The sequence below is a fragment of the Diadema antillarum genome, unplaced genomic scaffold (assembly GCF_040938485.1).
Source record: "Diadema antillarum isolate AM-2024a unplaced genomic scaffold, OU_Dant_1.0 scf00000162, whole genome shotgun sequence".
Lineage (NCBI taxonomy): Eukaryota > Metazoa > Echinodermata > Echinoidea > Diadematoida > Diadematidae > Diadema > Diadema antillarum.
The window spans coordinates 1,837,059-1,859,106 of record NW_027271051.1 but is presented as its reverse complement, the minus strand read 5'-3'; the positions used below and the strand labels follow the sequence as shown (position 1 = coordinate 1,859,106).

The following is a 22,048-nucleotide window of genomic DNA, read 5'->3' as shown; positions in this document are numbered from 1 at the left end:
AGTAGAAAAAATGGGTTAGTGTGCAGCCCTGATTTGTGGATGGGTGTTCGTAAAATTCCCCCAACGATCAAAGACTCTTTCTCCATTGTGTGCTTGCAAGAAGGCTGTGCACACAATGTGATACTTGAATGACCCACGATTTCTGTTGAAACACACAGCTCAGAAAACTGACCTCGTACATAGACTTTTTCCTCCCTGTTCCACTGCAGTTTGAGCCATAGACATGATTACATGAAGATGTTACTGATTTCAACCAGATAATAAATATCATCCCTGTAGGTATCTACTTCAATTGCACACATGATCCACACTTCTCTTCTTTCTCTTTCTTAATGTTACACAGAAGCAGGAAAAGAAAAACTAGATTGTAACTCCCATAGTAACAAAAAACAATGCTACATGTACACACAGTATGTTATATTTTCTACTGGCAAATCTTAGAAGCTAGCTCTTCCAAACTAGACATCTCAACACGTAACAGCTTATTATCATTAATCTGGAGAGGGTAACACGATTACGAACTCTACCGCAAAACAGAAAATATGAGCAACACACAATTCGCTTACGTACTGTATATGCCGTATATTTCGCGACGCTTTTATTTTCGCGAATTTCGCGAGTCAGGTGCTATTCACGAAATTAAAGACTCACGAAAATATTGACTCTGATCTCGATGTGAATGTGACGTACGCGTGTACACTTCTCTGTTCAGTATAGGACTCTACGATCGCGAATTTAACCACTCACGAAATCATCGGGAATTCCCGATTCACGAAAATTTAGACTCGCGAAATATATGGCGTATACAGTATTTTATGTTCCATCAGCATCTCAAACATGTTATATAAGGCCATTAATACTTTTACTTTACTCATATGTATAGTTACATAAACTGTCATTCTCTTAAATACAGTCAAACTACTATACTGCACTTTTAGAGGATATCTTAATTCCATCCGTAGGACGGTAGGTAATGGACAAATTGGGTGGGTTGATGGTAATAGGTTATTTCTATCACTCTATAAGTCTGTCACGTAGTACTTTCTCACCCAGATTTGAGGATTTGAAGTCTTCATGGGGTCCTTTACAATTTATCTGTCAACTTGGAACAACAACAAAAAAGTGTTTGTTACACAAACATATTGTCTAAGAGGCTTACTTCAGTTGACCTTTTGCACTTTCTAGACAAGGTACAATAAAGTTGCATTTCATGCACAAACCAAAGTGAATCGAAGAATTGGCGAAGTCACAGTGAAATGAAGTTTAACTGAAAGACACTATCTGTATCACATTAAAGAGATATTTCATAAAGATCCTGGAAAATGTGCAAAATGCGCAAAAAATGCATCTTTTTAAAGCATTCTGTGTGTGAGAAATAAAAACAGTGCAGATTAAATAATATTGCTTTTGTAACTCCACAAGTGGAGAGTGATTTTTTTAAAAAGAATTTTTCAATCATATACTTTATGATTAACTTCACAGCAAATTCATTTGGTCAGAAGTTACAAAAAGAAGTCACACCCTGTTAACAACACAATTTTTTTTTTCCAGGTTTATCAATAAAGTAGATACACCATTGCAAAGCTGAGCTATTATGAGGTACACAACAACACACAAATGAAACAAACTTGGATGCCCCTAAAACAAAGTCAGCAGCCAAATTGACAAAATCCAACTCTTCAAATACACTGTAGTCTGATGAATTATGCAGTGCTTCAAACTAATGCGGAACATTTTCTTTTAAAGTCTCAATATTCTTTGTCAATTTCGGTATCTGACAACTTACTGCAATGAGTATGAGTGAGCGTTAATCCATTCCAATGGTTTGAGATTGCAAACACAATATAGGCACATCAGAAATGTGCACAAGAAATTTCTTTAAGTATATACTTCAGCTGGATGAGTATCAAAATCTTCCTAAACAAAGATTTTTCACCGAAATGAAATGACCGTATTTCCTTCATACACGCCTTTGTTTTTTTGGTGTGTGCTTTCCTATGAATCATATACCAAAGTCTTTTTCACCTTACTGACGAACAAAAAAAAAAATCATTCTGTAAGTAACGTTAGTTTACTTTCATTTTATCTTATGCCCACAATGGAATGCTGATACGAATGTCTGCCTTTTACACACCGTTTACACTATGGTATCATGTTATCACCTGGTAATCAAATAAACACACACTCACTCATTCTCTTGTCCAGCTGCCTCAAAACACTTTATAATGCTGACGGTTTAAAAAAAAAATGCAATTTATAGCATAGCCAACCTTACATTCCTATAGCATGAAACGTGCGCAGAGCAATCATATGGACCCACAAAGTGGGGAAAAAAAAGAAATAAAATAAAAATGAAGACTGCATTGTATGTATGACACCTATGCAAGCAATATCAATGCCTTGAGCAAAGTTGAATCACCAATCTCCTTACTGTTCTCCTTTGGTACTGTAAAACACTAGTTTATGTGTAAGATGTGTCAAATTAAAACCCACTGATTTGGCCATGAGTGTCCCTGCCTTTCAATACGCCTACTCCCACAAATAAAGAAGACCGACTACATGCGTTCGGTTCTTCTAGTCCAAGTCAGATATTCAAATCTGTATGTGATAAAATGTTCTTCATCTCTACATGTATATCTCAGCATATTCATTTCTTTAAGATCTCACACTACTGCATAAGCTGTTATTTTTGCGAGGGTTTAATTTTCGCAAATCATTTTTGGACTGCAAATTTAACAACATGCAAAAGTGTCACCATGCGCAAGGCTAATAGTACACTTACAATAGCCTCGGTGTCACTTCGCAAAAACAACATCTCGCGAAAATGTCCATGACCTGCTCATTTGCGAAAATATCTGTATGTAAAAATAACAGCTTATACAGTACTTTGAAATTCATTTATTTCAGTCTTAGAGAACAAACTTTTTTTCTAATGACTTGGATGACCTTACACTACTAATGAATGCTTTTTTGGCCAATCAGAACTACTAGGACCAAACAGGCATGTCCATGCATTAGGAAATGCACTGCTGATCTGTCAAAGGCACCCCTTTGCAGCTAATGATACCTACATTTAATCCCGTAGTGTACTCACGCTGTTTTTGATACTGACGCCTCATGCTTAAACCAAATTATAATCGTTCAGATACATGTTGCGTTGCCATGGCAACTAAGGTGTGACCAATGAGCACTGCACGATGAGATGATTTGTTTGTTTTTAAACCTAGTAATTTCTCCAAAGTATTCATCAAGAGCTTTTAGAACTTATGAACTCTTAAAATCAGCCTACTGCATCTGTGGTGCTCCTCAGAATCAGCAGATATTCATCATCGAGACGAGTGCTCCGCCGCTTGGAAGATCACTGCTGATGTCATGATCCATCTCAACCCAGAGCAAACAAATGAAGATCTCCTCTACATGTTTCATTTGCCTCATGTTGAAGGCGAGTTATTGACAACCTGCCTTCAAAGTCCTTGCATTATTGCAGCAAAGTTTAGACAACTTTCTTAAACGAGTAGTTCACCGACTTCCTTAATTTGGGGGAAAGTTTCATCTAGATCCTTGTCATGGCAATGATTCGACGTGCCTTGATGGAGTCAGCCATGGTGGTCATGCTGTCTCCTACCACCAGAGTGTAATGCGAGGACAAAGACATGATGCTGGCGGATCCTTACACGGGGACACTTTCCTCCAGGAGATGATGGTTGGTTGGTTGCTAAGAGAGGCCGTCGTCAATAGCAACCCTCCCTCCAACTATCATCTCTCGTCTTGACGGAGCCGCGTGGGGATACTGCTGGCCTGAGAGGTGTGTGAAGAACAGAAAACCCCCAAAAAAGAAGTGAAGGAATAGACTTGCACGTATGATAATACATGTATGTGCAGAGTTGGTTCAAAGTAAGCGATATATCAGAAACTCTTTGCCTCTAAACTACCAGTAATTTAATCAAAATAAAAGCGTCGTTCAGTGTCGTAATTTGTCACACCTACATTCATTTTGTGCCAAGGAAAAGAAAAATGAAATTGTGTACTCTAATTTGGAAGGATTCCTGTAAAAAATAAAACACTAAAAATAAAAAGTACTGCAATCAACTTAAGTAAAATATCTCAAATAGTAATCTGCAATGTAATGCTATATGTTAAGACAGCTGTACTTGCACCTCATGATTGGTATCTACAATGTATGTAGCATTCCTGTAAGATCATGACAACCTGCTAAAAATACCATTGAAAGTCACTTTCATGCACTCATCATTGAAAGCATTTGGTTACATCTTCTATTGTCCTCTTGTTCTTCTCTCTCTTCTCCTCCTTTTTTCCATCGTCTTCCTCCCCCTCCATCTTCGCCTTTTCCTTTGTCATCTTTCCATCTCTATCTTCATTTTCATCTTCTCTGCATTGTGCTCCCTCCTCCACCCCCTCCTCCTCCCCCTCCTCCTCCTCCTCCTCCTCCTTCTCCTCCTCCTCCTCCTCCTCCTCCTCCTCCCTCCTCCTCCTCCCCCCTCCTCCTCCTCCTCCCCCTCCTCCCCCCTCCTCCTCCTCCTCCTCCCCTCCTCCCCCTCCTCCTCCTCCTCCTCCCCCTCCTCCCCCTCCTCCCCCTCCTCCATCCCTTCATCCTCCCTCTCCTCCAAGCAAATTGTTGGGCATTACTATAGGAACATTGTCAGTTTGGTTGGAAGCTCCTCCAAAGTACTCTAACTCACCCCTTGCTCGCCGGAGCTGGTATGCCGCTCTTGGGGATGATGGCGGACCGAGGCCTTGGGATCTGGCTTCTCTCCACCTGGCTGGCTCGGACTGGAATGCCACTGCTCCGATGGGGCGACGCCCCTCTCAGCTTGGTGGGTGACGGCTGCTTCAACGTCCTGGGAGAGGGCGCTCTGTAAAATTGTCGCACAATCCACTCGCAATCATTTTTCGTCAGAGCAGTACAAGTGGAGTTGCAATCATTTACAGTACAACAAAGTATCAGCACATACTCTACTAAAACTTACTCTCTCTTCTACCAAATAGCATGCATAGATCATCAACCTCCTTACAATTAAATATAACTTGTCAAGAAACGATCAAGAATTAAAAAACATTTCCTCCACTTAATGATAAAGCCACTTTAGAGGTTCTTTTGGGGCTTTACTGAAGTCGGCAGGCTATATTTAGGTTAGACATACCTCAACAACGGCTTGATATTTCCTTAAATCTAAATTAGAATACAAAGTTGTCAAGGAAGACATAATTTGCATGTCTTGCAACTAAGCACTTGTAATTTCATTGTAAATGCCAGATTCCACTCTCTGCAGCTAGCATTACTTCTGAAAGCCAAGTCTGAAAGTTAGAATTCTTTTGACGTCCAGGTGGTCACCTGTGTGTTTCAATAGGGGTGTGCCCCTCCTTACCTGTTGACCGGAATGCTGCTGGGCTGCTTGAGGCGGCTGGACTCCCCACCACTCTCCATGCCCTGATGCGGGTGGTGGTTCTCACTGCTGCTGGGGGTCTGGGGCGGGGTGCAGGGTGTAGGGGCCGGGGTGGCGGCTGGACGACAAAGGTGCGATTCAGGTTGGGCATGCTGCCTCTGTGACCTGGCTGCTTCTCAGCTGGAAACCAAGTTTGGATGAAAGTTTAAAATGAATCTCAAAAAACTTTCACTTCTAAGGTAGTCTTCATAATCATAGTTCAATTCAACTGCTAGATTCCCCAGGTAAATATAATCTAACGATTACATATATGTAACTGTATGATTAAATATGTAAATCAACATTTCAAATAAAGTTCTATATGAATTGCATTAATAGCACTATCTTGCAAAAATTCACTATAACACAACTGCCTACAAAACACTTCTATCTCAAAATTGCAAAAGACTTGCAATTTACTAACTGATTTTAGTATAAGATCAGCCAGGAATAAGCTTTTGATGCCAATTTTAACTCAGTTTCAGCTCAGTATATCAATAAGGGTCCCTGATTCCATTTATGATATGCATGAATCAATATACATGTAAGCATCATTTGGCCTAATTACAGATTACACTCTGGCACAGATTCTTTATCTGTGCCCCGAGTAAGCCTTCACCGGCAAGATGTACATTTGATTGTTATTGTCAGCCTTCTCAATTTGATCTGAAATATTTTCATACAGACACCTTTCTTGACACAGGGTACAAAAGCAAAAAAAGAAAACCAATAACCATATGATTAGGAGTAAAGAAGTAAAGCTTCTATATTTCTGGTATTTGCATGACAATTCTAGAGTGATTTAACCAGGATGTACTGTTATCAAAAATACCTAGTCCATATTTACCTTCCTCGAAAAAATATATTTCCCGGCAATACCTTTAAAATTTGAATATCTACTATTAGCCCCCCCCCCCAAAAAAAAAAATAATAATAATAATAATAATAATAATAATAAATAAAATAAAATAAAATAAAATAAAATAAATAAATAAACAATAAAAAATCTTCAAAAAACAAACAAACAAACAAACAAAACAAAATGCAGAAAGATTTCATGACCAAGTCTTACTTACTTCAATCAATACAATGAATACTAGCAGATTATATCCACCACTTACAGGATTATTTGCAAATGACATTAAACATACATTGTACAATGCTTAATGCAGAATTTCATGTCTTGTAGGAAAAGTTGAACAGTTTCATGGGGGTTAGATCATATGCAATTCATGCTGAAGCTATGCTAATGGAGCAAAATGCAAACCGTGTGAGTAGTGGCAAATGGTGACAACATTAGTGTGAGACTATTAATTTTTCTGAGAAATTTCTGCACAAGTTCAAATGGAAAACATTAGCGGAAAAAGAATCATTTACATTTCATGAGCACATGACATTGCTATATTCACTTCAAAGAGATTTACGAGGGAGAAGAAATGCATGTTATTATACCAGAACCATCTGTTGCACCAAAAGTAGGGATACGAGGGGTGAATGAATGAAGTTGAAAACCAATTCACCTGCAAGTTAGGGTTAAATAAATATGGCAGGGCTAGTTAGAGCTTTTGGTTTTTTTTATTCACAAATCTACTGCTTTGCAGTTGTAGGATTATGTGAAAACGGCAATGTGTCATTCACCTCAACAACGTAACGATTTGCAGTTAAGAGTTAGGCAAAAATCAAGACGAGTTTGATTTACTGCACAAATAGCATAATTTGCATTCTTTTTTAGGAAGAGAAAGAGCAGTGACCCGGTCCAAACCAGAGGGGTTAGACAGGGAAGGGGTACCGGAGTCATCAAAAGCATGGTGCTTGCCGTTCGTTGCCTTCCAACCGACTTACCCATGAAGTTAGTAGGCCTTTGTAGCTCCGACATGAAGTCAAGAGCCTCCTCCTCCTCATTCTCATCCTCCTCATTGCTAAGCATGCGATCGTAACCAAGTCTGGCACCAGGGCTATAACTATATCTACGCGGATCTCCTGCATTTCAAAGCATTTTTTCCCAATTTTTTTTTTTGTTCAAGGGCGGATTTTTTTTTTTCAGTAAAGGGGTGGGTAGAATGGAGTGGAGGGTTAGATATAGAAGAAATAGTGATGGAGAAGATTCGTGAGGTGTGTCAGAGGTCATATGTCAAAGGTCATATACCAGAGGTCACCAGAGGTGGTGGGGATGAGGTGAGAAAGGGGTGGCAAATGGATAATGGAACAATGGAGAACGTGAGATTAGTCAAATGAACATGTAAGCATGTGAGACATTTGATTAAGGGTCCTCTCTAAAAGGAATACACTGGGGATCTATTCCTCTAGTACACTGAAATGCCAGCACTTGAGACACTGAAAATAGTACATTACTCAGGGGAATTTTTACACAGTACCCACACTCCATGCTGTGTTCAAACAATAATCAACTCTACTCCATAACAACTTGACAGCTTATTTGAAATACAGGGCATACAACTCTCCCATTTTCTCCCCTAATTTAGATAGAGCCTCTTTGGGGGGAACATTTATGAAATAATTTGTATCTGCTCACAGTGGAGAATGCTAAATAATATTCAAAATGAAAAAAACAACAACAGCCTGTCATCACTATTTTAGGAGTTTCCATTTCTCTTTCTATTCTTTCCAATGAACGTAAAATGTCATTGCTCCAACATTTTACATCTGCTGGCATAGATTTTCCCTGGACGTAAACTTCTCTTTACAGAGGTACAAATTGAGAGAGGGGGAGAAAAGAGAATGACTTTGATATTTATTTTTTTGCATTGTCAGTTTTTTTTTCCCATCATATCAAAAGCATGACGCATCTACATGTGTCCGAACTTTACAGGCTCCAAACTTCACGCCTGCATAAAACGGTTTGCCAAACGACAGAGAGTCTGTGTTTGGTGGAAACGTCTGATTAACCGACGTACAGGATGGCCCAGCACACTCTGTATGACTCTCCCTCCCTCTCTCCCTCTCTCTCTCCTCCCTACACCCCCCGGATGATAAAACTTTTATCATAACTACTATGATTGTGATTCATAAAAAAGACACTGGACTTGTTCGGAATCTTTCTCTGCGCTTGCAAGCCTCAGTATGTCGCCACACATCTCAGAGAAAGGGGAAAATCTCGTCCAATTTTTGGTCATGCACAATTCACCGACATATGCAAATTGCATTGACTTCACAGATGGCACTTCATTAACTCTTGTCTTTTCTGTTTGTTTACATTTCTTGACCTCTATCTGCTTCGTTCTTCTTCTTTTTTTTTTTTTGAGGATTTGTAACAATACATCCTCTTTCAACAATAGTATGTCTCCCAAACATATATCAGAAGAAATATGGACAATGGAGCATTGAATTGAGTATGCATATAATACAAAATGACAAATTTCACAGACGACAATTCTGTCTATGTATAATGTGGCATATACAGTATATAACGTGACTGCCTTCATGCGGTTCATCAACACAACTTGAAATCATGCACAGAACAAGCTAACGAGCACCTAGCGATTGGGCAATCAGGCAACTGGCATGCTGTACGGAGATGACAGGTAATTTATAGAGGGTGTGTGAGAAATGAGACAGGAAACACACAATGTTACATCAATAGATGTCTCAACAGAAGAACAGGACATCAAATCTGACACCTACAGTGTGAAGGAAAAATCATACTTGATAATTTGTTATTGTTTTATTTCATGTTAATAATTTTCTTTTCCTTTTCTTCCTATTATCTTTTTTTTTTAAATGTATGATTGCCAAAAGGATTTAATTAGAACTACCTGTATATCAATGTCATGTTTATCATTTGAACTGGAATGTCAGCGATCCAGAACCAGGCCAACTGAAGATTAGTTGAGTCACGCTTCACCATGCAAACTACAATGTAAGGCGTTTCTTTTGACTGGTTTCTCCAAAGAACTCAGAGGGTGTGGGTGGTGTGGGAGTGGGTGGCACAAACATGGAGCTGACGGCAGCGGAAGTCGTTCAAATGCTCAGACTTATCTTTTTATTTTTGCCGCTTGCTCTAATAAACTCCATTCAGTGGTTCTTTGTTTGAACAAGGAAAACTTAAGGGGTGTATGAATGGTGATTAACATGTGTTCCCACGAAAGGTTTAATTTCATATCACCGGCGGTGAGTTCTTGAAGTCTGGTGATGAACTTTATAGCTTACACTGTGTGTAACCGCCTATGAGTAGTTCTGATAACCGCCAAAGTTCAGACATGCCAAACCCTTCTCGATCACACCAGTCCGCAAAAGTCTTTGTGTTTGACCTTGCACTAATTCATTGATAATAAGATCGCTGGTTTTTTACCCTCAGTGGTTTTTAACCTTCATCATACCACACTATCATCATGACAATGAAGTAGTCTTGTTCAAGTTGACGTGTGAGGGTCACACCTTTTACCTCAAAGGTCACTTGCAGCAGTAGGAGACGTATCAGGCAGTTGCATTAGACTGAATTAAGGGTAGGGATTCCCACAACACATTCACATGATATCCTTTCATCAGATAACACTTTACCCAACATCAATATCTATAGGTGGTACTATTAAAAATAAAAAAAAATCGGCTTTCTACATACATAAATAAAGGAGCATTATAGTACGACTTCAAAGTGTTGTGCAGATCAGAAATACTGAGTCCTTCTAGTATTGTTTCAAATATTTTTTTGACACATTTCTGCCAAATACGTTTTATATTCTATAATGAAGTATAATATGTATGCCGTTTTATTTCTGCTTCCATGGACTATACTTGGAATGTCAGCAATAAACTGACTCAAATATTATCGTGACCCAGTAATTTCTACCATCCGAATATCAAAATGCAACATACAGAGCTGCATCTCATAGGGCAGAATTCAGAAATAGATTTTTTTCTTTTTCAAATACTACCAGTATTAAAAACTTGGAAGTAATACAAGGATTGCACAATCCAATCTCCACATACAGTTGTACCTCTCCCATGTGGCAATTTTATCTAACCAGCACTACTCAACCACATACCCAATCCAAACCCCTCCCAAACCCCAATCTCCTCCAATTAACAATATGACATTTAGAAACCCATTAGTCATGTGAATACGGAAATCATTCTTTGGGGGGAAAAAAATAAAGAAAAGAAAATGAGGTCACTGGTGTTGAGATTCTGCGGCTTCCTGCCCACCCATTACCAGCTAACCTCACAACCTGATCTGTCTGGAACTCTGTGACCTTCAATCTGTCCTATACTGTGCTATACTTGCTCCGTTTGTTTCATAGCAGCATTACCTCAAGACAGCTGTGGGACGACCCTTTTACATCACATGCACAGTACTTCATTTGCACTGTTTCATGTCATTATTCATACTCAAGATTTATAACATTTCAAGGACTATACAGGAGAGTTGTTTTCTTTCGCCTCTTTCCTTTTTCCTTTTTTTTTGGGGGGGGGGGTGGAAGGGGATAGGTAGGGAGGAAGTATATAATCATTAAATCAAACTGCATTCCTTTCTATCATTTTATTAGGTTTTTTTCAGTATCTACAAAAGCCAATAAAATACAAAAGGTGTTACACCCCAAAAAAGGCTACCATCTGTATACATAAAACACCATTTTGGTACCCTCTCGTACTGCATTACATTTAACTGTCTATGACAAATACATAAAATATATGGATCCCTGTTTTATTGGTTCTCTACTGGCTTCCATAATATCAATTTTGCAATACTTGTCACTCAACACAAGAGCAAAGGACCAAAACCGCAGCAAAAGCTCAAGTCAAAATGTATGTTTTGAATGTCTGCTTTCTATTTGTTTGTGTGCTGTTGTTCTTGTTTGTTTGTTTGTTTGTTTGTTTTTTGTTGTTGTTGTTTTTTTGGTTTGTTTGTTTTTTCTTGGGGTGGAGCTTTTCATCTTCTGCCACCTATTGTCCCTTCTTGACCACTGACAGCTGAGCATTTCCGGCTCACACACTGAGGGGGTGCTCACCTTGAACATAGGGTCGTCTTCTCCTGAATGAATAAGCATCCCAAACCACACAGGTGCAACACTTCCATATGCCCTAGTCTATCACTTCCAGACCAGATTAAGTTTGTTCATTGCAAAGTTCAGTTCTGCATGCAGCATTCATTTCAAAGCCAGATACGATTTTCAGAAGCCAAAATAAAAGGGCACTGGAGAGCTAAATTTCATTTTAAAACTGCCATGTATCAAAAGAAAATTCGAAGAAAAAATAATGTCCAGGATCTCTTGTTATATGAGAAGAAACTCAGCTTGAATATTTGGTCTTACATTCATTATCATTTATATAATGTATTTTTCACATCAATCTTGTCACTGTCCCAAAAGTATCATAGTTCAATATGTATCATCATGTCCCCTGCATCTAATTTTTCCTTCTGTACCCTCCAGCATGCTAAATACCAGCCTGCCTGTGATATGTATTCGTAGCCAATTACAAATGCCGGTTAATGAGCTGCACAATCTGCTTCCCTGTCATTGGATCTCTGAAATCCTCCCCACCCCCCCCCCCCCTCCCAGTTTAGCCATCTGAGTAAAGAGTTGCCAAGCAAAAGGCTAGAGTTTTCACACCCTACTGGGCAGCGGGGGGAAGCGGCAATCTGTCCGAGATAATGAATTACTTCTGGGATGTTCCTCCGTCCCGTCCCAGTCGCCGTGGTCACCTTGCTAATGAACAGTGGCATGAGTGCGCCCACAGAGAATGGCCGGGTGCGTCGCCGTGCGGCGAGAGTGGGTGATCCCGCAACGGGCTGCGTGCGATGTTTAATCCCACCGATTCACGCAAAATCATTTCTTGACATTGCCACATCTGAAATCTTATATCCGCTCGCGAAGATAACAGCCCGCACTTGGCATGAGGAGTGAAAGAATAAACCTCTCATGCATCACACAGACATTAGAAAAGGTATTTAACTTTAGGTTGTTGGTTTTCCAATATACATCCCATGAGAAAATGTTCACATTTATTACTCTGCTTGAGTCGCTATTCCCTTGGAGGGCTCATGTCAAAAATACAGATATCGCTTGTTAGATATTTTCTCTTCGAAGTCTTCTTTCCATAACATGTTGACAAATTTATATTTTATAGTATTTGTTCAAGGAATGAGTATGGAATTTCATTTCTATTTATTATGACACTATAATCAGGATTCACGTATAAAAGTGAAGGCAACACTGTAGGAATACAAAATGGCTGACTTGGGGTCATGAGAATCAATTCAGTATCACCAAGGGAATCCCTGCATAAAGTTCCTATTATGTATAGACTGATTTCCACTCATATGATACGAAAATCGTTCAAAATAAAAACCCCGCCTCAGGGAGGTACATAATAATTCACTGAAAATTCCTTGAATAATACCCTAAATTTACAAATATGTTAACATTCATGATAAGTATCAAATGTATATTCAACCCCTTTGATGGCAAACAATTTTGATGACAAGAAGCACTAAATCAATATGCACATTGGGGAATCCAATGAGAAAGCTTGCATAAAAGCAGAGGGATTTGTGACAAATTTGCATGGACTCTAAAAATAAAATCAAGAAATATATCATTAATCCATTAGAGAAATAAAAATTTAAGTGAATAATTGCTCCTACCTACGGGCAAAATAACAAAAGCTTCCTCTTCGCATGACTAAGCTGAAAAGAAGGCATCTTTAGATATGAGTGGAAAAGGGGGAGGGGGAGGGGGAGGGGGAAATAGAGGGGGGGGAAATGGAAACATTCAAGGAGATGGATTTGAGAAAAGAGGCAATAGACCCCTGCATCCTCGGGACACTCAAGGGTGCCAAGGTGCTAATTAGGATGGCGAGATGGCGGTCATGTTTGCCGAGACGCTTGATAATCTCATTTCTCCTGGTGGAAGGAAGACCGTCGGGCTAATTATAGTCTCACAGAAAGCTGGACGTCCACTAGTGGGAGGAGGCGTTGGTTAACTACCTCCATTTAATGCGATTCCCCCATTTTCTCTCGTGAAACATGTCTTAGCACAACTTTGCACCGTGAAACAATATTGCTGCCTCAAATGGGGGATGAAAAAAAAATCAAGGGCAAAAAAATGCACGATACAGTGAGATTCTACTTTACGGCAACAGCGAGGCAATTGGTTACCAGGCTTATAGTTTCATTTTCAGAGTATGAGCTAACAGGACGTTTTACAATGAAATGTCACTGATGCCAAAAGTGACTGATAAATAATGAAGGATGAATATAAATATGCATGATATGTTTTAGTTGTACTTTGTGGGAACAAATAAAAAGGTAAATATGTTGGCAATTTGAAGCTTGACATGGGGTATATGGCATGCAACTTGTTTAAAATATATGAGTGAAAATATGATGTGAAGAACATTTTCATTATGTGGCCTTATCTTCATAAATCTTCAAGAATATGAAAGACATATCCATGATTGCCATGAAATGACAAAATAATTGTATATAAAATCATTTAGTGGTAAAAAGTTGTGATTGCTCTTTATTTAAGAAATTGTCCAAACCGATACATTCTTGTCCTGGAGGGAATAAATGTTTCCATTCCCATATTACTTTACTTCTTTAGTTGCCTCCATAATACATGGCTTGCTAAATGTGAGTATTCATCTCCAACCCTGTTAGAGGGGAAGCATTCTTATCATCTATCAGTTCTTTGTTACGCTTGCAAAAAAAAAAAAAATGTTTTAATGTCTCGGACGGGGGACAAGAGGTAAGCCTGCATTACAAGATGGGTATGGATTGACGGTTCTGATGCGTGAAACTTAGGAAAAACTGGCAGATGAGGTGCTTGTTTTCGGGTGGGTTTTCTTCTTTTCTGTCTGACACCGCATGATGCATTGCAATAGCACATAACTTTAATTCCACGTTTGCAAAGAGCCAAGAAAGCCATTCTGCTTTTCGTTCTTGTTTTTTCACCATCTCAAAAATTCAAGTGATATGTAGCTTTTAAGATTTGTTTATAAGCCAAGTGATTTGGATGGTATTACTGCATGACTTGATTTTGATGAATTGGTGCATTATGGGTTCATTTCTTATGATTACATGGTTGCCTTTTTTTTTCTATTTTATTAGGGGTAAACTTGCGTGGTTTCTTGCATGGTTGACTTTTTTTTCTTTCTTTCTTTTTGTGAGTAAACTGGTAATAATTTACGGCATGGGTTTGTCAAGTTAGGATGAGTTTGCTTGGTATTGGGTATGAAGCAATTGAATAACTGACTGAAGAATACCTTGAACACGCTTCTTTGGACTACCACCATATCTTCCTAGCCGGCTAGGAGATCCTACAATCACGAAAAAAATAACATGCAGTCCTCCTGTTTCACTTAGTTTTTATCCTGTGACATACATAAAATTGACATATATTCTTCACCAGGTAGTACATTCATCATTTCTCCCTGACTTCTGATATTATAAAAGGATAAAACACAAACAACCATCATCATCACTTCTATAGAAGCAGGCAAATCAACAGTGTTAGCAATAGAAGTACACGTACTGTTAAAAACACAAATGGCGAGTCCCTTGCACACATGAATATGCACCAGAGCGACCTATTCTTCTTATTCTCTGCATGCATGCACTTTGCACAGTTTTATTTCTTAATTTATTTTTTTCATTTTATTTATTTTTTTTATTATTTTTTTTTATTTTTTTTTATTTATTTATTTATTTATTTTTTTTTTTTTTTTTTGGGGGGGGGGTTCTTGAACATTACATCACCTTGCAAATCTTAGAGGATGGTTGAAGGTGACAAATGTGCAAGGACTTTAACAATACCTACATCCCACAAAGCAAGTTTGAATGAACAAACTGGACATGCAACTGGTATTTTCTCACCCCCCTTATGTCACCTCACTCTTTGATATAGAAACAACACCACCGACAGTACCTGAATGCATGCCCCACCCTCATTAGTAGATAATTACTCATTCAAAGGAAAGATTGCTGTATGTCCTGTGCAGGAATTCCAGCCATTAGTGTCCCAATCACCAACCCCATGGTTCCCATGATTGGGTATTACTAGAGAGCAGAGACAATATTATGTGGGTGTTAGCATGTTAGGGGTTAAAGTGATACTTGTAATGTTAGTTCTGTGAGCTAGCTACCTGCGGACTGCGTTCTTTGAGGGGTGTCCAGCGAGGGACTGCGTCTGATCAGAGCCTTAGGGGGCGCTTTGTACTCCCCGTTTCGTGCCTCTGAATGTCTTCTATGCAGTCCATTAACTTTCAAGCCGTCTACTGTACATACACACACAAACACACGCATACATATCGGTGCACACAACAGACAAACATAATATACACACATAAATGGGAGAGGTTAGATGGAACAGCCATAAATACGAAATAAAATATCAAGCAAACACATAGATATTGTCGCATTCATACCGGTGCTTACGATTATTGCATGGGGTCATAACATTTTAAACACTGCAACATTACTGATTGGATTGGGATGAAGAATGGAAATAATATAGCATTGTTTTCTAGTGTGAGCACAACTAATGATGATAAAAGGTCAAACATTGTTCTAAAACGAAACTTTTTCAAACACTAATATTAGCAAAATAAATGTGACAGATAGTACTCAACCTGCAACAACAATAATTTAATATTCATGTACATGCAGGATTTAAAAAAAAAAGCACAACATCTAATAGCATAATATGGCTATTATAATTGTATGTTATTGTTTCCATGGTTAGTAACAAAATGTGATATGTAACAGCAAAAGTGTATTTGATGAAAATATGAAATTATGATATCAAAACACTGCAATGTCACATAATTTCACATCAATGTTAATAGATTAGCTGCCAACCACAACATGTAAAAACTGTCAGTAGCATGTGCTCCCGTCTGTGTTCTGAAAACTGGGTTTTCATACTCTCAGCAAAATGATTAACATGTTTCAGACACTGCTGCTGAAGGAAATAAGGCAGACTCCATTCAGACAACACAGTCCCCATCATGTGTTGCAGTGAGACCAGACTTTATTTCACAGATTTCAAGGGGACACATAGTCTTCACTGATACAATTTTGCCATCCCACATAATACCAAAAAGCGCTGTCAGTAACAACTGATTGCAAAAAGCTCTGAATTTACATCTGATTTTTGTTGTTGCTTTTTTTAAAATTAGTAATAACAAGTTATTATGAACTCACTATTTAAAGATTTATGCCTACAGTTGTATCACAATCTGTGGTTCTGCCAATCATGCCATTGGTCACCACATCTCACTTTAGTTGGCCATTATAAAATGGGCATTAGAATCTCTGCAATTTGATTGGTCATTTATCGTACATTATCATTAATTTGTTCTCCCAAAAACATATCCTGAGGATATTCTACAGATGAAATAGTGGCAGAAGCTTCACAGGCCCATTATGGCAAAGCCTCCCACCCATTCAAGCAAAAATGGTATTTGGGGCTTTTTGACTAACATTTGTTTTAAAAAAAAGAAAGGAAATTACAGCGCTCACGACAACTTTGTCACTTTGTATTCAAGGGATAGGGTGGTGGTGGTGGTAGAAGGGTGGAACTAGTTGGGGGAAGAGACCACGTATAGGGGGTGTGACAATTGTTTACCATGCTTTAAAATATGTGGAGTTTCATTTTTTTTTTTTTGGCAAGAATCAATTAAGCAATGGCGAGTTCGAGTGCACTTCCTGCGAAAGGTGGGACAATTTCCGCCAGAATAACTCATTCCCCTTCAATGGTGATGACACATCATTTGCTGGAGAACCTCAGATTGAGACGTACTGTAAGGATACCAAACAGCAGTGGTGTACTACTTTATAGCCTGGCTTCCAGGCTAAAGGCTGCATCATTATAACCTAAACGTACTCATTCAGTTGCACCAGAAATCAGTCTAGAGTTGAGACTACCCCTTCATGTAATTCACACAGGAGGGCACGTACACCAAGAATCTTGGTAATGGTGAGATAGCCTTTCTCCAGGCTGGTTCATTTAATGCAAGCAGAAATGGTACAGATGTGAGAAAACAGCTCGAAGCCTGGAAGCCAGGCTAATTTGCAGGTTATTAAGGTGACTAAGAGCAACAAAACATTCTGATGGGCAGCTAATGTAAACCGCGTAGAAGGGGGGGGGGGAGAAAACAGGGTGAAGTTGGTGAATTGGAAGTGACATGAAACAGGTAGAAAAGCATATACATAGGCATGGATGACTAACGAGGCACAATCAAGAGCACATTCACTGAAAATTAGACACACACACGGACACAAACACACAAAACATGAGAAAGCAGCATTAAAACTACAACCATCACCTATAGCAAGCATACTAGCTGTCAGGAGGCTTGCTGTTTGTTTTTTAGTGATTTTGCTATACTTTTCTTTCATTATTTCACTCAACCATATTCTGGAAATAACAGCCAGTATTCTCTCAAAATAGATATAATTTCTGTATCACGTCAAACACGTAGATTGCAAAAGATTCTTCATTGTGACAATTTGCTCTAGATAAAAATGAACACAGTCTTGGATCAATTATATGTAGCTTGTCAACAATAGTTCAACTTGAACAGTTGAATGCTCATCACACTCTGGTGTAACTTGCTGAAAGGTTCACATGGTACCAGGTACTGAAATCACAACTTGATTAAATGTGTATCTCCAATGTCCTGATACTCAATAATTACCTCAAGCCTTGAACAACAGCTAATATGCTTACTGTCATTTGATGCAGTCTCCACTTCAAGACGAGAGAGGGAGAAAAAAAAAATTAGGTGTATTACACACACACATATCACACGATCTACTACAGAGAGAAAACTGGACACGCATACTCATAGTGATATAATGAGCTCAAATGACAGTACAGTGAGAAAAATGAATGAGTACAGGAGTCGTATTTCACCTTCGTAGCCTCTTATTCTTTGCATGCTGTTGGTTCTCGCGTCTCCGTTCCTACCATCTGCCGTGCCTCGCGGTGAAACATCTTTCCTCTCATTTCCTGGAACAGCAGACGAGCCATCGCAAGTTTTCCCAAATCATGGAAGAAAGAAGAAAAGTACAGAGTAAAGTAACATTAAAATGTATACCACACTACTCTAAATGCCTTTTTTTTTTCATTCTACCTATGCGTACTTCTGGAAAAGTGGCAAAGAGCAAAACATGCAAGCAATTTGTCTCATAATCAATTTTTCGAGAAAGAAAAAGATATTTCAAAGCTCAGTGACGATGCATTCTCAGGAAGAAATAAGACTAGAAACACAACGATCAAACTAAAAGGCAAGTATGCAATAAACAAACGTATCTCTCCTCATATCTCACAGAGTATATGATTTAATTTCTGTTTCTTAATACAATGAGAAGTAGCACATTACCATACAAGTTATTTGGGGGAACAGAGAAAAAAAAATCATGAGCAATTCTCTGTATGATAGGTGATAATAGAACAACCCTAATTTAGATTTAGGAACATAACATATTTCAATACAGGCAAATTGCACATATTGCCTCTTAAATGCTCATAACTTTCTCGTGTGAAGTTGGAGGAGTGTAGCAACAAGTGACGTTGTCTCCAGAGTCCAAACTTGAATACTGGTATGTGGGACTGATGCAAGTACTGTATCCTAATGTACATGTAAGAAGGCAGTGTAGTTAAACTTCAACACATTTTGTCCCAGTGGTTTTCATGAGTCACTCTTCACTCTCTTCTCTACACAAAATACCACTCTCATGTAATAGACGCAGGGAGGATCCCTTAACTCTTTGACCGTGGACACTTATGTTGATATACAGAGTCAATAGGGTGCTACGGCTGTGGTCGTGATGGGTATAAATCTTGGGAAGCTTGGTGAAAGGGCCACACACACTACTTTGTCCAAAACAAAATGTCTCCTCTGCCCTGGTTGTTAGGCTGAATATCAGGACAGGCAAACAAAATGTCTCCTCTACGCTGGTTGCTAGGCTAATTATCGGGACAGGAAAAGGTCTAAATGTATTAAAAGTACGCGGCTCACTTCACCTTCTGTTTGCACGCAAATTAGTCTTTAGATCTAGGCTTGATCTTTTACCGACACTTCCTTTCCTTGAATTGAATCAATCTCGAGGTAAATTGGTCTTAAATTTTCATGTATCAAGATCTCAGTACAATAAATGTGTACATGTACTCGCATGATATATTGTTGGACCACAAGTATTCTGACATAACTATAAGAAATTGGTGCAGGATATTGGAAAGATGGTGCTCCAACCACCGACTATTTTCAGGCAATTATGCGCCGATGACAATAACCGCCAAGGTTAAGCAGGATTCATAATCAAGTTATCCACCCATGAAAAACTCTCCGTGAATCACGCTCGTGAGCATGAATGTTTTTTCGGAACGAGAGAGTCAAAAACGTGATCAGGATGTTTGCCCTGGCATGATTCAAGACTTTTCCTGTCAAGAACTTTATAGAAAGAGAAAAGACACTGAGATAACAGGGCACCTGTACGCAGACCACAACGATGAAGATATATAGTTAAAAAGTCCACAGCAGCATGACACACAGAGCCACTGCTGGAAACAAAACCATCCCGTATGTGTAGTAACAGAATGAGCTAGTTCCCAGTTACAACCTCAGAATGCGTATGATACAGGTCATTGTAGATGTTCTCTCGAAATTGACTCGTAACTTAGGTACTTTTTAAAAATGGATCGGTCTTCATCATAGATGTAAACTACGGTTTAAAATATTCATAAATGAACTGGGTTCATAACAGAATGTGCAGGTTAATGTGTATTCTTTTCAACCAAATCAACAAAAGTGCAGTCCTTCCATGTAAATTACCACTTTCTGTTTGGCTGTTTTCAACTGCTTTTCTAATTGAAAGATAAATCCATATTTTGAAAAGTTTCTGGTTCAGAGGTAATTGCAGACCACTGCTAATTGTGAACGGGCTCATCCTTTAAGAAACTTTTCATGTTCAGTGCTTGCCAAATTGTTGGGGTTTTTTTTTCCAGTTGTTCTTATTTTTCTTCTCCCCCCCCCCCCCCCCCTTTCTCAAGCACTCCCAATACAGTACTGCACAATTACACATTAATATAGGGAATATAACTAGAGGGCATCTTCAGAGTGAAGAACACTCCTTACCTGTACTGAAAACAACATGATGCCTTTAAAAATCTTCAGTTGAATCTCACTCTACATTCAGTCTTAATGCTGAACATCAAAGACGAGTACGCAAGTACTGCTAATAAGTGATAAGAGAAGACACTGCACAACAACACATCACAGCCTTTAATACACAACACAAAATTGCTGCACTACACAATACTACACAACACTACACTACACTAGACTGCACTACACTAGACTGCACTGCACTACACTACACTACACTGCGCTGCACTACACTACACTACACTACACTACACTACACTACACTACACTACCTCAAAGTCAATACATATACATGTATATTGTATATCCGACATATCTGAGCCATAAATACAATTGTACCAGGAGGGCTCATGGCAACAATGCTACTTTGTAAGATTACAAGATGCGAAACTCTAAACACAGACAAGATCAAACACAAGAGACGAGGAAGTACATGTATCTCATGAAATAAAGGGCATACACTCTACAAAGTCATGCTCACAAAACACAAGTGGTGCACACATTGCAGACATTTGCAAAACAGATGAGATAGGTACACAGTTTACCATTTCTTTCACGGTGATAGAGAGAGAAAACACTGACTGAACAATGCAGAACTACTCATATGAATTTCAGAATGGCAAAATATCACTGCAACTAGAAAACACGGCACACTATCATGCAACAAAGCAGGCATATTAAGAAGCAAATACTGTAAAAGCCGTTATTTTTCGTGAGGGTTCAATTTTTGCCACTTTCGCAAATCACTGTTGGGCTCCGAATTTCTCAACACACGAAGATATTGCAAACAGACAAGCATTTGTGCACCTGCAATAGTCTTGGTGTTGAATCGCTAAAATAACATCTCGCAAAAATGTCTGCGACCTCATTCACAAAAATATCTTTATGCAAAAAATAACAGCTTTTATAGTACAGAGTGCATAGTCTATGAGTATTAATTCATCTCATTCAGAGAAAACGGAGAGTAATTTCAATGCATGACTTTTAGAGAGACAAGGGTGCAGGGAAGGGCAGAAGGCGGAAGTCATGGGTCAAAACAGGAGGTGGAGTGTGTTCTCATTCCGTTCTACCTTCGCCGCTCGACCGTCGGATCTTCTCCTGCGAGAGCCGCCTCCCGATGACGGGCCTGGAGTAGTCCCACTCCTCGTACTCCTCGGGTCGGTAGTCCAAGTTGTTGCGGTACATCCCGTCTCTCCTGCCTCCTGATGTCATGGTAACGGGAGTGCAGCGATTGTTGGGGGAGGGGGGAAGGGGGCCGTGTGTGGGGTGGTCATAGTCAGTAAAGGGTTGTGGGAAGGTTACATAACTGTTTTTGTTTTTTACAACGAATGCTTGCCGTTTAATCTGACCTAACAGTTGATTTGCTGCTTGCAATGAGTATCTGTAAGCGCATCTTCAAAATAGTATCAAGGTTAGACCAGGTTTGAAATGCAAACAATAAAAATTGGCAAAATTGCAGCTTGCATCAAAGT

At 39.0% G+C, this 22,048-nt stretch overlaps 1 pseudogene; it reads right to left on the bottom strand.

Annotated features, from left to right (window-relative positions):
- Positions 1–3,310: 3,310 nt before the first annotated feature.
- Positions 3,311–22,048, bottom strand: part of LOC139722281 (uncharacterized) — a 48,478-nt pseudogene continuing 29,740 nt past the window's right edge.